Source organism: Narcine bancroftii, chromosome 11 (genome assembly GCF_036971445.1).
Source record: "Narcine bancroftii isolate sNarBan1 chromosome 11, sNarBan1.hap1, whole genome shotgun sequence".
In the NCBI taxonomy this organism is placed as follows: Eukaryota; Metazoa; Chordata; class Chondrichthyes; order Torpediniformes; family Narcinidae; genus Narcine; species Narcine bancroftii.
The window spans coordinates 5,148,153-5,167,045 of NC_091479.1; the positions used below are offsets into that span (position 1 = coordinate 5,148,153).

General features: G+C 41.3%; 1 protein-coding gene across 3 annotated transcripts in view; it reads right to left on the reverse strand.

Moving 5' to 3' along the window:
- LOC138745374 (OTU domain-containing protein 7A-like) overlaps positions 1 to 17,686 on the reverse strand; it is a 76,311-nt gene extending 58,625 nt beyond the window's left edge. For 2 of the 3 annotated variants that reach the window (XM_069902348.1, XM_069902345.1), the window contains exons 1-2: positions 17,278 to 17,686; positions 12,251 to 12,365 (exon numbers count right to left, since the gene is read on the reverse strand). The gene's annotated coding sequence lies outside the window, so the exon portion shown is untranslated. The remainder of the gene's footprint in view (positions 1 to 12,250; positions 12,366 to 17,277) is intronic. The other variant, XM_069902347.1, reaches the window with a different exon arrangement.
- Positions 17,687 to 18,893: the final 1,207 nt, after the last annotated feature.

The window sequence follows — 18,893 nt, forward strand, 5'->3', positions numbered from 1 at the left end:
AGGTGCCAATGCACAGAACATAAAAAAAATAAGTTGTGAACTCAGCCATCGTCATCACAGGCATCAGTCTCCACTTCATCGACAAGAGGTGATATCTTAAGAAAGCAGCCTCTATCCTGAAATACCCTCACCAGCCAGGCAGTGTGCTATTCTCACTGCTACCATCAGGAATAGAAACCCGAGGATGAACATCCAGCAGCGCAGGGACAGCTTCTTCCCTTCTGCAATCAGATTTCTGACGGACAAGAAACAACAGACACTACCTCACTTTCTCATAGTTTTTGCATTTATTTTTAGATTTTAAATGTCATTTTTGAGCAATAGATGCACTTTCACAAAACAATATTCATGATAATAAATCTGCTTCTGATTGAAGCAGTTAAAAGAAGGGTTGATTCTTAAAATTACGTGCGCATTTTATGAAAGAGGTTGGATTTATGCCAAGAATCCAATATTTAAATGCTAAAAGGAAAAGGACACATATAAGCCACAAAGTGCTAAGTGCTTGCATCTGCAATGCACTGTATTAATCCATTCAGTCGTGTCCTTCGTCTCCACTGCACCTGCTCATTCTATTTGGTGCTGGATTATATTGCTGACCTCGCACAACTGATGCAATATCATTTGCTCCAAAGTAAAATTCTCATCTTAAAACAGAAGTTTCAATGTCTTGATTTTAATCCCAGCACTCATTTTACCCAGGACAGAAAGAATTTTGGTTGATGAGAAGTGGGATAACATTATTTTCTGATAGAGTCTATGTCTGTCTTTGGGTCCGAACATAGATTTATGGATCTAATGGTGTATTTATGAATTTCTCTGAATGCTCAAATCTGAAAACAACTACTTTTAAACTGCTTTGAAGAAAAATGGGATGCACGCGGCCTATTCTCTGTATAAAACCATTTCCCTCTCTCTCCCTCTTGGATTTCATTCAGTCCTATTTCTAACTTTCCTTGATTTTGTCATTAAAAGCAGCAGGTTGTTACATTTCATATCCTTTTATTTTATTAAAACATAGCTCCCACTTGCAGTGGTCATTTGAAATTTGCCCTTGTCGTCAATGGGTATATTTCACTGAGATGTTGTTCAATGATCCATTTAAATCTTCTGGTTGACAGATAAGTAAAATGGGGAGGGGGGGTGGGGTTCACACAGACATGGTTCAGTTTAAAGTGGAAAGAAGAGCACTTTTACATATTGAAATACTTTGTGGCACCACCACCGTATTCATAAGTTTCCTAAATGCGGTGATACAATGCACAAAAGGGCTGAAGAAACTCAGCAGATCATGCAGCATCTATAGGAATTAGAGGATAGCCAACATTTCGGGCCTGAGTCCTTCGTCAAGGTGTTAGCAAAAGGTAGACAGATGCTTAAATAAACAGATGATGGGAGGGTTGAGAGAAGAGAGGGGTGAGGGGAGGAGCACAGTCCAACAGGAAATAGATGGGGTATCAAAGCTGAGAACTAATAGTGAAGTTGTTGGCTCTCTGGATGGAGGGGGGAATGGAAGGAGGTGAGGAGTTAGAGGAGAAAGACATGGAGTAAAGGTTTAACAGTTACTGGAGGTCAATGTTAATGCTGTCTAGTTGGAAAGTGTCCAGACAGAATATTAGGTACAATTAAATTTAGTGATATTGCATGATACATGGAATATACACGATTCAGTCTGAGGATGTGAAAGCAGATTGGAGCTCTGTGTATTAAAAGAAATGACACCAATTAACACATTTTGTCACTGACACAACTGAGTAATTGAGATAATTGCCAGGGACAAATAAAGGGAGGGGAATCTAAAGGAGCAGCGATAGAGTGAGTGGCTCAGTAAAGGAGTGGGTCTTGGAGACTTTGGTGAGCAGAGGCTATAGCAAGCAGAAGCTAACTAGGGGCTCCTTACACTACTGGGGAGCAGTCATTGTTGGAGTGGTCTTGGAGAGAATTTATAGTAAAAGGACAAGTTGCAGGTATATTATTCAATAATATCAGACATTGGTGGCATGCATCTAGGATTAGTGTTGTGCTTGGAGCACCAGATGTGGGGACTCTGGGGTCTACCAGCCTTCCAAAGGACTGCATCTATGCCAGGTACTTTGAAATGTGATTCCTGAAAGGACCATGTTGAGGAACTGGAACTGCAGCTTGAGAACTGTTGGTTAATTAGGGAAAGTAAGGAGGTGATTGATAGCAGCTATAGAAAGATAGTAGAGAACAATCCTGCAACCGTCTCCTTCAAAAATTGGTATATTGTTTTAGTTATGGTTGGAGAGGTTGATCTGACAGAGGAAAACTATGGCAAATGGGTCTATGGCATTGTGCCTGGTGCTGTGGTCAAGAGAGAAAGGAGAAATGCAGTAGTTATAGGGGATTCCATAGTGAGGGAAACGGACAAGAGATTCTGTAAGCATTATAGGTATATCATGTGTTGCCTCCCTGGTGCGAGGGTATGGGGAATGTCTTGTTGGTAGCAATAACATAGATGAATAAGCCAGGGGGGTCTTGAAGGAAGATTACAGGGTGTTGGGAAGAATTTGAAAAGCAGGACCTCTGGGGTGGTGATCTCAGGATTTCTGCCTACGCCATGTGTTAATGAAGGCAAGAATAGCAAAATTAAGCCGTTGAATACGTGGCTAAGAAACTGGTTCAGGAGACAGGTTTCAAGTTCTTGGACCATTGGGATCTATTTTGGGAGAGATATGATCTGTACAAAAAGGATGGGATACACCTGAACTCAAAGGGTACCAATATCCTTGCATGGAGTTGAAGCTTAATATAGCTATTAAGGAGAATTAAAATTAAATTGGCAGGGGGAGGGAAGCCAGGGTGTTAAGGTTGAGTAAGAGGATAAATATCAAATTTACTGTGCAGCAAAGATGACAAAAAGACAGGTGAAAAGACAAGATAATTTGCTGTACAATAGAAATAAAGCAAAATTGGAAAACAGATACTGATATAAGTGCATGGAGAATTAGAAATAAAGTAGATGACCTTGTTGGACAGGTACAGATTAAAAGATGTGACATTGTGGCCATCACCAAGATGTGACTTAATGATGGATGTTATTGGGAGCTGAATATCCAAGGCTACTCAATGTATAGGAAAGATCGGCAGATGGGTAGGTAGGGAGGGTGGCAAGGCGAGCAATGATATTAAATCACTAGAAAGTAGTAGAATCCTTGAGTTGAGTTAAGAAATGGCAAGGGTAAAAGGACCCTAATAGCAGTTATATACAGCAGTAGGGAGGTGGACTGCAAGGTGCAGCTGGAAATAGAAAAAGTGTGTCAGAAGGAAAATGTCAAAATAATTATGAGGGATTTTAACATGAAAGTCAGGAAGGTCCCGAATCTCAGGAGAGAGAGCTTGTAGAATTCCAATGGGATGGCATTTTGGAGCAGCTTGTCGATCAGCCCACCAGGGGATTGGCTGTTTTGAACTGGGTGCTGTGTAATGAACCTGAGGTGATTGGAGAACTAAACGTGACAGAACGCTTAAGAAGTAGTGACCATAATATGATTGAGTTCCTTTTCAAATTTGAAAAGAAGAAGCTGATATCAGGTGTCAATATTTCAGTGAAACAAAGGAAATGACAGTGGTTTGAGAGAGGAACAGGATGGATTGGAAAAATAATCTAGATAGAGGGACAGTAGAGCAGATTTGGATGATATATTCAGGATGGATACATTCCAAGAAAAAAGAAAATTATGAATGGAAAAATGGCACAAATGTAGTTGACAAGAGATTAAGGCTAAAATAAAAGCAAAAGGAACCAAAAATTGGTGGGAAACTTTCAAAAAGTTACAGAAGTAAACTAAGAAAGTCAGTCGGAAAGAAAAGATGAATTATGAAAGGAAGATGGCAAATAAAATTCAAAAGGATTCTAAGGGCTTTTAAAAAATGAGAGTAAAAGAGACACGGGTACAGATAGGAACGATTGAAAATGATGCTGCAGAAATTATAATGGGTAACAGGAGATGGCAGAGGAACGAAATGGGTATTTTGCATCAGTCTTCACCTTGAAAGACAATCGTAATAAACCTGACAGTCAGAGGTCTCAGGAAATAGAATTAGATTCAGTCAAGATTACAAGAGAGAAAGTGCTCGGGAAGCTAAATGGCTAAGGATAGATACTTCTCTCGGACCGAATGAAGTGCACACACAGGTTCTGAAGGAGGTGGCTTTGAAGATTGTGGAGGCATTGGAAATGATTTTCCAAGAATCAATACACTCTGACATGGTTTGGAGGATTGGAAGGTTGCAAATGTGATTCTGCTGTTTAATAAGGAGGGAGGCAGAAAAAAGAAAATTGCAGGTCTATTAGTCTGATGTCAGTGCTTGGAAAGTGAAGGACCACGTTATGAAATACCTCAGGGTGCGTGATATGATAGGTCCAAGCCAGCATGGCTTCATGAAAGGAAGATCTCGCTTGACCAACCTACTGTAATATTTTTTGAGGTAATCTCAAGTAAGACTGTCAAGGGAGAGGCTGTGGGTGTTGTGCATTTGAATTTTCAAAAAGCCTTCGATAAGGTGCTGCATAAGAGGCTGCTTTAATAAGATGAAAAACCATGGAATTACAGGAAAGATATTAGATTGGGTGGCGCATTGGGTGATAGGCAGAACACAGGTGGGAATAAAGGGATCCTGTTCTGGTTGGTTGCTGGAGTCAGTGTTGGGGCTGCTTCTTTTTACAATGTATATCGATGATTTTGATTATGGATTGAATGGTTTTGTGGCTAAGTTTGCAAATGACACAAAGTTAACTCCGATTACCTGAAATCAAATTCTCCGAAATATCAATTATCCAAAATTTTTTTGCAGCTGAACTGACCTCACAGGTTGGAAAAAAAAATTCACCTGGCATGAAATTAGAACCACTATTGTCCTTATTTCAGGCAACTCCCTCACCTCTCTTGTTCCATTTCTTCTTTACCTTCCCCTATCAACTTTTCTCTCCAACTCTCCCTCTCGAACTGCGTGGCACCATCTCCCAGCTGCGGTCAGAAGAATCCCTTGTCCATATGTCATCAAGGAGAGCAGGGTCTTCGGGCTCAGTGGTGTTACCTCCCCATTCCTCCCTCCTTAGCACAGTGGAGCTCCCCAATGCTGAATCAGAACAACCCCCCCCCCCCCACCACGCGCACACATACACACCTTTCGGGTGAGCATGTGTGGTATGTCTAGCAAGGGAGTATTTGGAGTCGGGACTTGAGCGTCAGGAACTCCAGTGGCTGGGGAGACAGGAGCTTGTCGACTTGCCAATGAGTGCTCCACTGGCCTGGGAAGCCTCCTCAGTGGTGTGTCCATGTCAGGACTGGCTGTGGTTGGAAGGTCTCAGTGATTGGTGGCGGCCAGGATTTTGTTTTGGTGAGAAACTTTATTTTAAAGCTTCAAAAGTCTTCCCTTGTTGTTTGTTTTTGCTTAAACATCGATACAAGTGATTTGCCGTTGCGACTGGGCTGGTTTTTAAAAAATGACCAGTTCTCCGAAAAAAAAGTTTATCTGACATCAGATAATCAGAGTTGGACTGGAGGTGGAGGAGCAGGAAGTGTTGAAGAAGTCAAAGGGTTGTCGGGAGACTTGGACAGTTGAGGAGAGTGCACAGTGAAATGGCTGATAAGATGCAATATTGAGAAAGGTACGGTTGTACATTTTGGAAGAAAAATAAAAAGGCAGATTATTATTTAGATGGGGAGAAAATACAAAATTCGGATGTGCAAAAGGACTTGGGGGTCCTCGTGCAGAACACCCTAAAGGTTAACCGCCAAGTTGGTTCGGCAGTAAGGAAAGTGAATTCTATGTTGACATTCTTTTCAAGAAGAATAGTGTCCAATAATAAGGAAATGTTAATATTACACGATGGAATACGGAGATACAGAGTTGTATTCCCCTGGAGAAAAATCATGTCCAACTTGAGGAGGAAATATGACACATTCATTCGAGTGTGGCAACCTTGTCTGAAACGCAGGTTAACAGATCTAATTTCACCCCTTTGGAATAAAGGAAATGAAACAATCTGTCCCACCAGGGAAATGAATGAGATCCAAGAAGTGGAACGTGGTGCAGACAACAGACTCTTGTTTTCTTGTCCCTTACCACTTTTTATTTAAGTACCTGGGGTTTTTTCAGTTTTTCGCAAGGGTCATTGCCCTCACTGGGATTTGTTTTTTTTGTATTTGAAAATTTATATAACTTTATTCTCAGTTGTATTTGGGGCATGGGGGGGAAGAGGAGGGAGTGGGGAAGGAAAAGGAAAAACTGAATCTGTATGTTATACATTAAGTGTTGAAATAAAATGTAGTGTCTGAATCTGACTTTGAAAATCAAAAATATTTTTTAAAAATGTAAAGGCGATGTTGATGAGGCTCTCTGGGGCCTCACTTGGAGAACTGTGCGTAGTTTTGGGCTCCTTATCTTAGAAGATTTATGCTAATGTTGGAGAAAGTACAGAGAAGATTGACGAGGATGACTCCTGGAATGCAAGGGCTAACATATGAGGAGCATATATCGATTCTTCGACTGCATTCATTGGAGTGTAGAAGAATGAGAGGGGATCTCGTAGAAACATTTCAAATACTGAAAGGATTGGACAGAGTAGATGTGAATAAGATGTTTCCCTTAGTGGGTATGTCTAAGGCAAGAGGGCACAGAAATAGAGGAGTGGTTCTTAACCTTTTTATTTCCACTCACATACCACTTTAAGTAATCCCCTATGCTATCAATGCTTTGTGATTAGTTAGAAATTGCTTAAGGTTGAACATGAGTGGAAAGAAAAAGGTTGAGAATCACTGGTCTAAACCCAATAGATACTGACATATTTTTGCTCCTTTGGAGTTGTGACACCGTGCACATAATGAGTCAATTAGTTAGAATTAAAATAGTGGTTTTCAAACTTTTTCTTTCCATCCACATACCACCTTAAGCAATCCTTTACTAATCACGGAGCACTGATGGCATAGGGAATATTTAACATGGTACGTGAGTCGAAAGGAAAAGATTGAGAACCACTGAATTGGAGGGGACCCATTCAGAACAGAGATGAAGAGAAATTTCTTTAGCCAGAGGGTCATGGATTTGTGGAATTCATGGCCACATACAGCTGTGGAGGCCCGATCATTGGGGGAGTTTAAGGAGGAGATTGATGGGTATGTAATTAGCCAGGGTATCAAGGGATATGGGGAAAAGGCAGGAAATTGGAACTTGATGGGGAAAAAAGTTTAGCATGGTGGAGTGGCAGACCAGACTCAATGGGCTGAATTGCCTACTTCTTTTCCTTGAGTTTTTCATTGCATCAGACTTGCTTGCAAACAGAACATTGCAGTGTCCCAAGTAAACTGTGATCATTAGTTCAAGAATTTTCTGAGAACTGGCAGGTTTTCTCTCATCAGCTCCATTCCCTTTACGACTGTTACAAATAATTACCAACAAATAAATGGCGGACTGAATGGTGGCAAAAAAAATTGATATTTGAATCGTTGTAACAGTTCACAGACTATCAATAGAATTAGAAAAGAGCCATGCAATGAGTGTGTTCTTTCACATGTCAGACGATGTGGTGGGGGGGGGGGGTGGGGGAGGAGCGGCATCATTTTCCTTGAAGGATGTGATATCTCAATCCACTATTGTTTTTTTTTGCCCACTACTGATCATCTCAAAATGTCCTCATCAATTTTTCATTCCTTCCATTCTACTGCTTCGTTTCCACAACTTTTTTGGAAATGTCTTTGAAAATTTCTCTCATGCCTCCCTTTCAGCTCTCCAAATAGCACTTATGCCTTTTTCTATTCCCTGTCCCCACTTCAGCATATTTTGAAAATCATTCTATTTTTGTGCAAGTGGGTATCCACCCTAAACTTTTTGAGAGCAGTGATCCTTGATTTTTTTTCTTCTCTCGGTTTTGTGCAAATCTCTTTTAGAAAGAGAAATGGTAAAACTAGTGTGTTTTGTCATGCAATGTAATAGGATATCCCATTGGTGAAACTTGAGTTTCTTTGTGCATTTGAGCATTGAATTCACCTCATATCAAAATACAGATTGGACTCTGCCATAAATGAACATCAATGGGAACTGGGTTAAAACTGAGACAAGAAAATAAATGTAATTTTAGCAGGTTAGGCAGTATCTTTTAAGAAAAAGTGAAACAAAGTTAAGATTTTAGTTGAATTGTTTTATTGTCATATGCGGGCTCAATCTTAATTTTTAAGAATAGATTGGATAGATACATGGATGGGAGAGGTCTGGAGGGTTATGGAATGGGAGCAGGTCAATGGAACTAATGGAGTGGTGGTCAACACACTAGAAGGGCTGAATGGCCTATTTTCTGTGCTGTAGCATTCAATGAAAGCATTATTTTGTGTGCTATCCAAGCAATTCAACTCCTACAGCAGGTAGTGCAATAATAAATCAGATAATGGTACAAAGAGTAGTGTTATAGCAGTCAAATTGTGTACAGTAAAGAGAGACAAAAACAGTGCAGGGAAAAGAGGTTTGAAATGCAAATTATCTTATATTTCGGGATACGTCGGGTCCTCATTTTCATGGTTTTAACTTATTGGACATATGTCAACCCCCCAAAAGTTCACGATGACTGAGCTGCTGGGCATTATAGCTGAGGGTGGTTGTTATAATGGAGGCTCCAGCAAAACTAAGCTAGTGTGAAGTGAGTTTCAAGTGAAGTGATAGAACTTGAGCAATTGTGCTGCAGCAAGAAAATTTAATTATATATGAGAATTTGGTAAGAGATTGGAGAAAGAAAGAAGAGACTTAAAGAAAAAATACCAAAAAGACAATTTTTGATGAGAAGAGGAACCACCCATTGGCCAGAGTTGGAAAATCGCATTGCAGAATGGGTACTTGAACAGAAGCAAGATTGCTCCAGTCACGAGAAATCAATAAGAGCATTTGCACTGAAGTGGGCAGTTGCATCCAGAACACAGTAGCTACAGTAGGCTGGTGCATCCATTTCATAAACAGGAAAAATCTGGTAATACAACAAAAAACAAAAATTCCTCAGAAACTACCAAAAGATCTTGATCATAGAGTTGCAAGTTTTCACCAGTTTATTATATGTCACTTGCAAAAACACCAGTTTGCATTGGCAAATATTGGAAACCTGGATGAAACCCTCATGACAGGAATGGAAAGGTGTGAAAACTGTGCAAACCAGAACTACAGCCATGAAAGGACCAGGTTTACCATGGTGTTGTCGTGCATGGCTGATGGGACGAAGTTAAGACCCATGGTAATCGTCAAGTGCAAACTTAAACCTAAAATAAAATTCCCAGCAGGTATTTTTGTATGCTTTCATGAAAAAAGGATGGATGGATGAAAATGTGTTTCAAAAAAAAACTATGGATAGAATTATGGATAGTGGCAGATGAGCGGAGATGCGAGTGACGGCTGAGTCATTACTGGTGGAGGGGAAGCCACGTTTGAGGAAGGCAGACATTTCAGAAGCTCTGGACTGAAAGACCTCCTCTTGGGAACAGATGTGGTGGAGATGGAAAAATTGAAAGAAGGGGATGGAATCCTTGCAGGGGGCAGGGTGTGGTAATTTGGCTCAGCAAGTTTGCAAATGACACTAAGATTGGAGGCATTGTACAGCAAAGGTTTTCAAACCTTGTAGAGGGATCTGGACCAGCTAGAAAACTGGAATGATAAATGGCAGATGGAATTTCAAGCAGACAAGGTTGAGGTGTTGCATTTTGAAAGGACATGGTAAATGGCAGGGCATTGAGGAGTGCTGCAGAACAGAGGGATCTGAGAATCCAGATAATTCTCTGAAAATGGTGTCACAGATGGATAGGGTTGTAAAGAGAGCTTTTGTCATACTGACCTTCATAAATCAAAGTATTGAGTCTAGGAGTTGGGATATAACCATATAACAGGCCATCTCGGCCCTTCAATTCCATGCCGGTTCACTCAAACAACTCCGCTAGATTTCCCCCACCTATTCTCTGTTCATAACCCGTCTGGAAGATGATTGCATTCAGCTACCACTCTAAGTGAAGAAGCATCCTCTAATGTTTCTCCCAAAATTTTGCCCCCTTACCCTCAACTTGTGTCCTCTTGTTTCAACCTCTCAGGGGGAAGAGTCTACTTGTATCTAGTCTATCTATTCCCTTCATCATTTTAAGCATCTCTATTAAATCCCCTCTCAACTGTCTATGTTCCAATGAATAAAGTCCTAACCTCTTCAATCTTTCTCTGTACCCAAGGTATTTTAAGCCAGGCAACATCGTTGTAAATCTTCTCTGCACCCTCTCCACCTTATCTATATCCTTCCTATAATTTGGAGACCAGAACTGAACACAAACCTGGTCTCACCAACCTTAAACAGTTGCAGCATCTCTTCCCAGCTCCTATAAGGGATGGTATGGTAAAGTTTCATAACACATTGGTGGGACCAAATTTGGAGCATCGTGGGCAGTTTTGTTCAACTAACTACAGGAAAGATGTAAATAATATTGAAAAGGTGCAGAGAAAATGTACTAAGATGTTGCTGGGTCTTCAGGGACTGAGTGTCTGGGGAAAGTTAAACAGGTTAGGACTTGATTCCCTGGAGCATATAAGAATAAGAGATTTGATAGAGGTATTTAAAATTGAGGATGATACACAGAGTAAAGGTAGATAGGTTTTTTTACACTGAGAATAAGTGAGATGCAAACCAAAAGACATGGGTTATGAGTGAAAGGGGAAAGTTTAGGGGGAACTTCTTTACACAGAGAATGGTGGGTGCGTGGAACAAGCTGCCAGATGAAGTAGTGAATGTGGGCTCAATTTTAACATTTAAGCAGAATTTGGACAGGTATGTGGATGGGAGAGGTATGGATGGCTATGGACTGGGTGCAGATCAGTGGGACTAGACTAAACAAAAAAATGGTTTGGCACAGATAAGAAGGCCTGAAGGGGCCTGTTTCTGTGCTGTAATATTCTTTGGATGTTATGGTGAAGACATCGATGAGGCCAGATTTGGAGTATCACATGCAACATTGGTCACCTACCTACTAGAAAGATATCAATAAGTTTGATAGTACAAAGAAGATTTACAAGGATGTTACCAGGACTTGAAGAACAGAGTTACAGAAAAGGTTAAACAAATTAGGAGACTTGATTCCCAGGAACCAGAGAATGAGGAAATTTGATAAAATTTTGAAGGATACAGATGCAGCAGACATTTTCCACTAAGAATTCGAGGACATGGGTTTAGAGTGAAAGGTGAAATGTTTAAAGGGAACATTTGAGGGAACTTCATACCGAGTGTGGAACGAGCTGCCAGCTGAAGTGATGAATGCAGGCTCAATTTTGACATTGAAGTGAGTGCATTCACCTCAAAAGTTAAATAAATGGGACCCAACAGTATCTGATAGATGTTTTCGATGTAAAAAAGAAATGGGAACAACAATTCATGCAATCTGGACATGTGAGAAAGTAGAAAAATTTTGGGAAGATCTCAATCAGATATTAAATAAAATAACAGAAAGCAATATACCAAAGAATCCAGAGATCTTTCTCCTAAGTAACATAAAAAACAAAGAATTTGGAATTGATTTGGAGGATGCACAAAAAAGATTTGTTAAGATAGCCCTAGCCGTAGCAAAAAAATGTATTATGTCAACTTGGAAATTGGAAGATAATTTGAAAATACAACAATGGTATATAGAAATGAATAAATGTATTCCATTAGAAAAAATAACATATAGTTTAAGAAATAATATTGAAATATTCAAACAAATATGGGAGCCTTACATGAAACACAATAGCGAAAACCTACCGGGGACAATCACTACCTAAGTTAACGGAAGGAAAAGGAAATGAAAAGAATGGACTCAGTGGAATTTCTGGTGTATTTTTATTGAATGACAACATTGTCTGACTGGTTTAATGTATCCTAGATTTTATAACTTAAATGGACGGGAGGGGGGAGGTGGGGAGGGTGGGAGGGGAGGGGGGAGAAAATGACATTGTATATGTGTGAAAAGGAAAAAATGTGTATCATGGTTAATGTGATTAATGGTGCGAAAAATAAAAAAAAATTTAAAAAAAGTGAGTGCATTCATCCTCTCATTGTGCTAAACCCTCATTAATACAGTTTAAGGTTGTACATCGAGCCCACTATTCCAAAGTTAATTTGGCTAAATTTTATTCTCATCTCTCTTCGAAATGTGACAAATATATAAATGAAGAAGGTTCACTATCATATGTTCTGGTTATGTCCTTCTCTTTCCAATATTGGGGAAGGAGGAATTCTTACCTTGTCTTTAGTTCTTAATATTGACTCCAAATCTTTTTCTTGCTCTCTTTGAAATCAGTAGGTCGACAGATTTGATACTGACATCTTCACAATCCAACGTGGTTGCCCTTGTTCCCTTATCATTAGAAAAGTCATAGTAATTAGATGGAAAGATGATGTCCTTCCCATTCATACTCAATTGTTATCTGATACGATAGCATGTTTGACTTGGGGGGGGGGGGGGGGGAGGAAAAAGATTAAATGTTCCACTACTGAAATGAATCTTTGTTTCTTTTTGGGGTTTTTTAAATTATTTTCAAAATGTATAAGATTAATTATTTTCTGGTTTATGACCCCATTGGTTGGTTTATTTTTTAAAATTATCAGTAGTGGTCTGTTTGTGTTAAGCCAATAGCCTCTGTAGGGTGGGGTTTGATCAGTAGATCAGTAGTTTCATGTTTTTTTAAAATGTAATATCGATTACAATACCATTTGTATGAGGATACAAGGTTTGTTAATATTCTATTTTATTCTCATGTACCTATGTAGCATTTTTTATGATGAAACTAATAAAAATATTGAAAAAGACATTCAAGAAAAATTAGGTACATGGATGGGAAGGAAATGGAAGGCGGTGCTCCAGGCCATTTCATTTGAGACGAGGCAGAATAACAGTTCAGCACAGACTATATAGAGCAAAGGGCTGGTTCTGTGGCAAAACAGGCTCGCCAGGGCAGATGGACAACTCCTGCTCCTATTTCATATATTCTTAATGTATATACTTACTGTTTATAGTGATCAACACAAGTTTTAATAAGAATACATTGGACTGTTTTAACTTTGAATGTACTTTTCAGTTATCCTTTCTACATCTGAGTCTTCTCTACATTGTACAGCTTTGAAATAATTCTACTTTTTATGTCTTTCGCCTGAACAATTATCTCCACTGTTGGAATCTAGGGGTTAAAACATTATGAAATAAATGATTAATCAATAAGTTTATTTGTACTGCATGAGTCAGGGAAAGAGGAATGTGGCTAAGTGGCTGTCACAGCATGGAGCAAAGTTGGCTGAACAAAATTGGCTGCTCCCAAGATACAGGGAGAGGATATGCATAAAACGATTTAGGAGGAATGCTCAACTGAAGGAGGTGGGAAGTAGCACAGGAGACACAGGCCAGATCAGAACAAAGAATGGCCCGCAAGAATCAAAGGGAATGGAAAACCAGTCTAGGAGGAAGATTAAGGCACGAGGAGGTGTTAAAGAGAACAGCAGAAATTGGCCAGACAGGGACCGTATGGTGATTAGAAATATCTGGGGATGAATTAATTTCAGATCTAAACAACAGGATAGTCTGGCCTGGAGGATTAACATGGGAAGGCTACACCCCAGAAATCTGCAAAACAGGAGATGACTTGTGATAACCCTTATGCAAAAAGATCTAGCAGGGAAAACAACTTTTGTTCTGTGTGATAAGATTGACCTATATAAACTGTGCCAACTGGACAATAGGGGTCAGTCTCGGGGAGTAGCTCACTGGCAGGTGACCTATGAACTAACAGACTGACCCAGAGCTCTGTTAAGTTTTATTCTTGTGCTGTGTAATAAATTGACTGTTGAACCGAATACCTTCTCCTATCACTTCATTCAAAGAACGCGCTGGACTCAGACTACACATAGACTAAATTAAGAGTAAGTTAAAGCCAGAGTCCAACAATTTGGTGACCCCGACGTGATGAAGATGGAGAAGTGACGGAAGAAAAGATACGAAACACCGGTCGATTGTGGTGTGATGATAACAACAAGTGACCATTCAACAGAGGGAGGTAAGCAGACGCCTGTTCAAACGAAGTTCTGCTATTGGCAAAGATAAAATTGTTGGACTCTGGGGGAAGAGGGGGCCAGGGAAGATGTGTGGGTATTGGTGGATATGCAGGTGAGGGCTGAGTTAATGGTTGTAGAGGGTAAAACATGTTGTTTGAAGAAAAAAGACATCTCTCAGGATCTGGCATGGAGGATCTCATCCTGGAAGCAGATGCAAGAGAGATGGGGAAATTGAGAGAAAAGAATGGAATCCTGACAGGGGACTGGGTGTGGAGGTATAGTCGAAGTAACTGTGGATTTATTGAAAATATCTATCGAGAATTTATCTCCCAAGATGGAGACAGAGAAATATGGAAAAAGGAGAGTGCTGCTAGAGATGGACCAAGTGAATTTGAGGTTGGGGTGTATGTTGGCAACAAAGTCGATAAAGTCAGCGAGCTCATCATGGGGCCTTGCCTGTGTAGGCTTGTGACATGGATTGCCTGTGGCATACTCTAATGTGCGCATACTCCAGGAGAGCAGTGAACCAGTGAAGGGCACTCGAAACTGGGAGAGTATCCCCTGCTGAAAGTATCCTCTGTTGAGAAGGAGAAGCAAAAGAGATGACCCTACAGGACAGTGATCTTAGCAATGGACCAGTGAGGGGAACAGCAGCTGAAGGACTCACACAAACTGCAGGCAGTTAGCGACTTGCATTCAAAGGAGTCGAACAGTGTGGGCTTCTGACAATTCACGGTCAATGGATCCACACAGGCTGTGAGCTGTGAGACTTCCTCATGGCAATCAAATATCAGAACCAGGATTCCAGAGGGTGCTGAGGGCCAAAAGGGCTCATTGAAGCATCTCGGGCACTGAAGGCTTCCAGAATCTGGAGTTCAGGTTGCCGATGGTTTCTTCTGGAGTCTGTGTGCTGCAGAGGCTGCAGGAGCACTGGAGGCAAATCCTCAGTGTATCTAAAGGAACTCTCTTTTGCTTTTCTTCCTCTTATTGTTAGAGGTGCTAGACAAATCTCACAATGACTTAACCTTACGGGAGACAAAAGTTGAAGTATCTCACGTATATAACAAATGTGACAATAAGAGGATGTTGGAATCTTTGAAATCCTGTTAGTGACGCAGGTAAAAAAAACAATGGTTCTGGAAGGGGAGTAGAATGAAAACAGGTTGTGGGTGGAGTGGGAAAGGGGACAAATATAGTAGGGAGAAGGGAGAACACAGGTGTCTCCACTGAAGTTACTACCTGAAATTGGATAATTCAACTTTTACATCACAGTGCTGCAGATCACCCAGGAAAATGAGAAGTTAAGCAAAGAAATGGTGGAGGAACTCAACAGGTCAGGCAACATCCATGTTTCCATTTCTCATCCAACATTTCAGTTCTGGGTCCCTCCATCAAGTAATGAAGTGGAGGGGAAGCTTTTACTGGGAAATGCACCTAAATTCATAACTAGGATGTATTCTGTTCTCCAAAGCCAAAATGCTAAGCCAGGCCTACAAAGATTGAGGAGAGGTGGAAGTCAGATCTGGGTGTTATAATACCAGAGGAATGCTGGTCTGATTGGTGTTTGGATAGCATGACATCATCAATAAATGCGAGATATGAAATGATTCAATATAATTTCCCACATCAACTAGATCTTGCGCCACAAAAACTACACAAATCAAAATCTGAAATGTGCTTCAGGTGTGGCATTGAAATTGGAACCTCTTTATATTCTACGTGGTTGTGTATGATAGTAAAATCATTCTGGCATGATATTGCTGAAACTCTGAATAAGAATAACAAAAGTTACCTTCATATGTGACCCAGAGCTAAACCTTCTGGGCAACTTTATGGAAGTGAGCAATAAACTGACTAAATTTAAAATTTATTTTGTTAAAGTAGCCCTGGCTGTGGCCAAGAAGCGTATAGCAATCACTTGGAAGTCTGACTCTCCCCTACTTATTGTTCAATGGGCCGGGGAGTTGTGAAGTTGTATACCCATGGTGAAAATTACTTATAACTTAAAAATAAATGCAATACATTGGTAAAGATATGGCAACCATACTCAGATTATATAGGGGTCCAATTAAAATGTGTTTCTTTAAGGCAAAAAAAAAGTGATATCCCAGAAAAAGGATCATGGGGTGGGGGGGGGGTGGTTGGGGAGAAAGAGCTCTGACGGTGAGTGGATATATTTTGTATTTATGGGAGGGGGAGAGAAGGGGAGATTTTATTTTGTAAACATTTAATATGTTTAAAGATTGTATGAATATATTTCTGGAAAATGAAAAATTGAATATTTTTTTAAAAACATTTATCAAGAATCTCTGCAGAATTTGAGGTGTCATTCCTCACTTTGGCAGTGGTGAAGGTCAATGTGAGAACAGTAAGGAATTGAAATGGCAGGTCATGTAAACAGAGTGCAGGGGCTCAATGAAATGGTGCTGAGTCTGGTTTCACTGATGTTCTGGAGGCCACAAAGTCCAGCAGATCAAGTACATAAATATCTTTGTTTCACCTGGATGGGTCGTTTAAGTTCCTGAATGCTGGCAGGGGAGAAAGTGGAAGAGCAAGGGTTGCACCTCATTTGGTGGAGGGGAAGGGGAGTCACCTCATGTATATTTTGTTCTGCCTGTGTCTGTAAAGAAAAGCTTTGAATGAGGATTTCTGGCATTCTAAAGTGGAAGGCTGAAGATTTACTCTAATTAACGTCTAATTATTCGACGTTTCAACAAAAACGACTAATTTACACGAAAATATCAGTCATTCAAATACCTGTAGTAACAAATCAAAATCCACTGCCAAAACCATGATGAGTAATTTAAGTTTTTAACTCCCGCATTGCACATTAAACCAGGAACTCAAAGCTTCACATCAAACATAAACAGATCAATAAGACAATCCAAATATGACAATACAATGAAAAGCGCCTCGTCCTTTAAAACAAGAAGACATCGGGTTTTCAGTTGTCATCCTGCTTTAATTCCCTCCCTGTCCACCATTCTGATGGTGAATGATCCGAGGAGGAGTGCTGCAGTGGCCGGGGCTGTCCGCACATCCGCGACAGGCCGAAACTCAGTGGCCTCGAAAACGGACCCGTTTCCATGAAGACAAGACACAATTACAGAAGACTGTGGCCTTTTTCCTCGTTGTATCTCAATCAGAAACAGGGCCAAAATCAACAGGCTCAGAGCATTTGGGGGTTGGGGTTGGAGTTGGGGGGGGGGGGGTCGGGTCCTTACCGTGGCCGTCCCGCCGTGGGACTGTCCTGAGGGGCCACTTCGGCCACCCGTCACCTCACCTCCGGCCTCCCTCACAAGGACGCCATCCGCCTGCGCGCGCAGCCGCCTCCTTTCGCGCCTGCGCGCCCCGGCCGCCTCCTTTCGCGCCTGCGCGCCCCGGTCGCCTCCGTTCGCGCCTGCGCGCCCCGGCCGCCTCGTTTCGCGCGGGTGGGTCGTCGCTCGCCTCAGCGCGGACCGGGCGGCGGGAAGGAAGTTTCCCTAATCGGGGGCGGCGGTGGCGGGGAGAAGCTTCCGTTCGTTTTTGTCATCGGCACCCTCGGACTTTGTCGGAAAAGTATCGTCTGGGAAGGTCGATTGGCCGTTTGCAGCCTGGGCAGCTCGGCTTGTTCACCACGGATCACGGTGTCGCGACAAGGTCATTGGGGGGGGGGGGGTCACAACAGGCAGGTGGGGGGGGTCACAACAGGCAGGTGGGGGGGGGGTCACAACAGGCAGGTAGGCCTCCAGCCCTCACCAATTCACCTGTCCAGTTGATCAAACTATTTTCCACATGAGTGGTTCACGAGTCCCACCTTCACCCTTCTTGGGCAACATTGACTGAGGTGAAGGAGGAGAACTAAGGAAAATAGCGTCATATCGCAAAGTCAAAAAATTAAAAGTCTTAATCGTGCTTTTCATAAAAAGGCTCAATGTGCGTTCAGCCCAAATATTCGTTACAGCACAAAAAGAGGCCCTTCTCGTCTGTGCCAAACTGTCATACTGCCCCATCCCACTGACCTGCACCCATTCCATCGCCCTCCCATCTTTGCACCTGCCCAAACTTTTCATAAATATTAAAATTGATCCCACATTCACTACTTCAGCTGGCAGCTTGTTCCACACTAATGTGAAGAAGCTCCCCTGGCAACATTATCCAACTCAATTATATCTGCCCTCTTTCCATCTTATTGTTACTTTTCTTTATAGGTGGGTGACAAAAACTGCACACAATAGCTAAATTTGTACAACTTTACCATAACGTTTCAACTCCATTACTCAATAGTTCGCTTTATGAAGACCAGTGTGCCAGAAGCTCTCTTATCTTCCTGTGACCCCACTTTCAGGGAAATCTGTTTTCCCAGATTCCTCTGTTTTACAATAGTCCTCCACGATGTACCATTTGTTGTGTCTGCCCTTCCAAAATGCAACAGATCACACTAGTCTCCATTAAAATAAATTTGCCATTTTGCAGCACATTTTTTTAGCTGGTCCAGATTTCTGCAAGCTTTGAAAGCCTTCTACGTTGTCCACTACACCTCCAATCTTTGTGTCGCCTGCAAACTGACTGATCCAATTTATCACATCATCATCTAAATGAGCCATTCTCATCAGGGGGCCACAACACATTTAAGTAAAAGCCTTGTTTTCACCTTTGTAATAATTTTTTTTTATATAGTCAGTAGCAGAGAAGCATGAAAGAAATCAAAACTTGACTGCTTCACAGGGAAGGGGGCCCATAAACTTTGACCAGAGTCCTCAAGGATGCAGAGCCAAAAAAAAGCTTGAGAATGGCTGATCTCGATCATTAACACAGATGCAAACAACAAGGGACCCAGCATCAATTCTGGAGGCACACC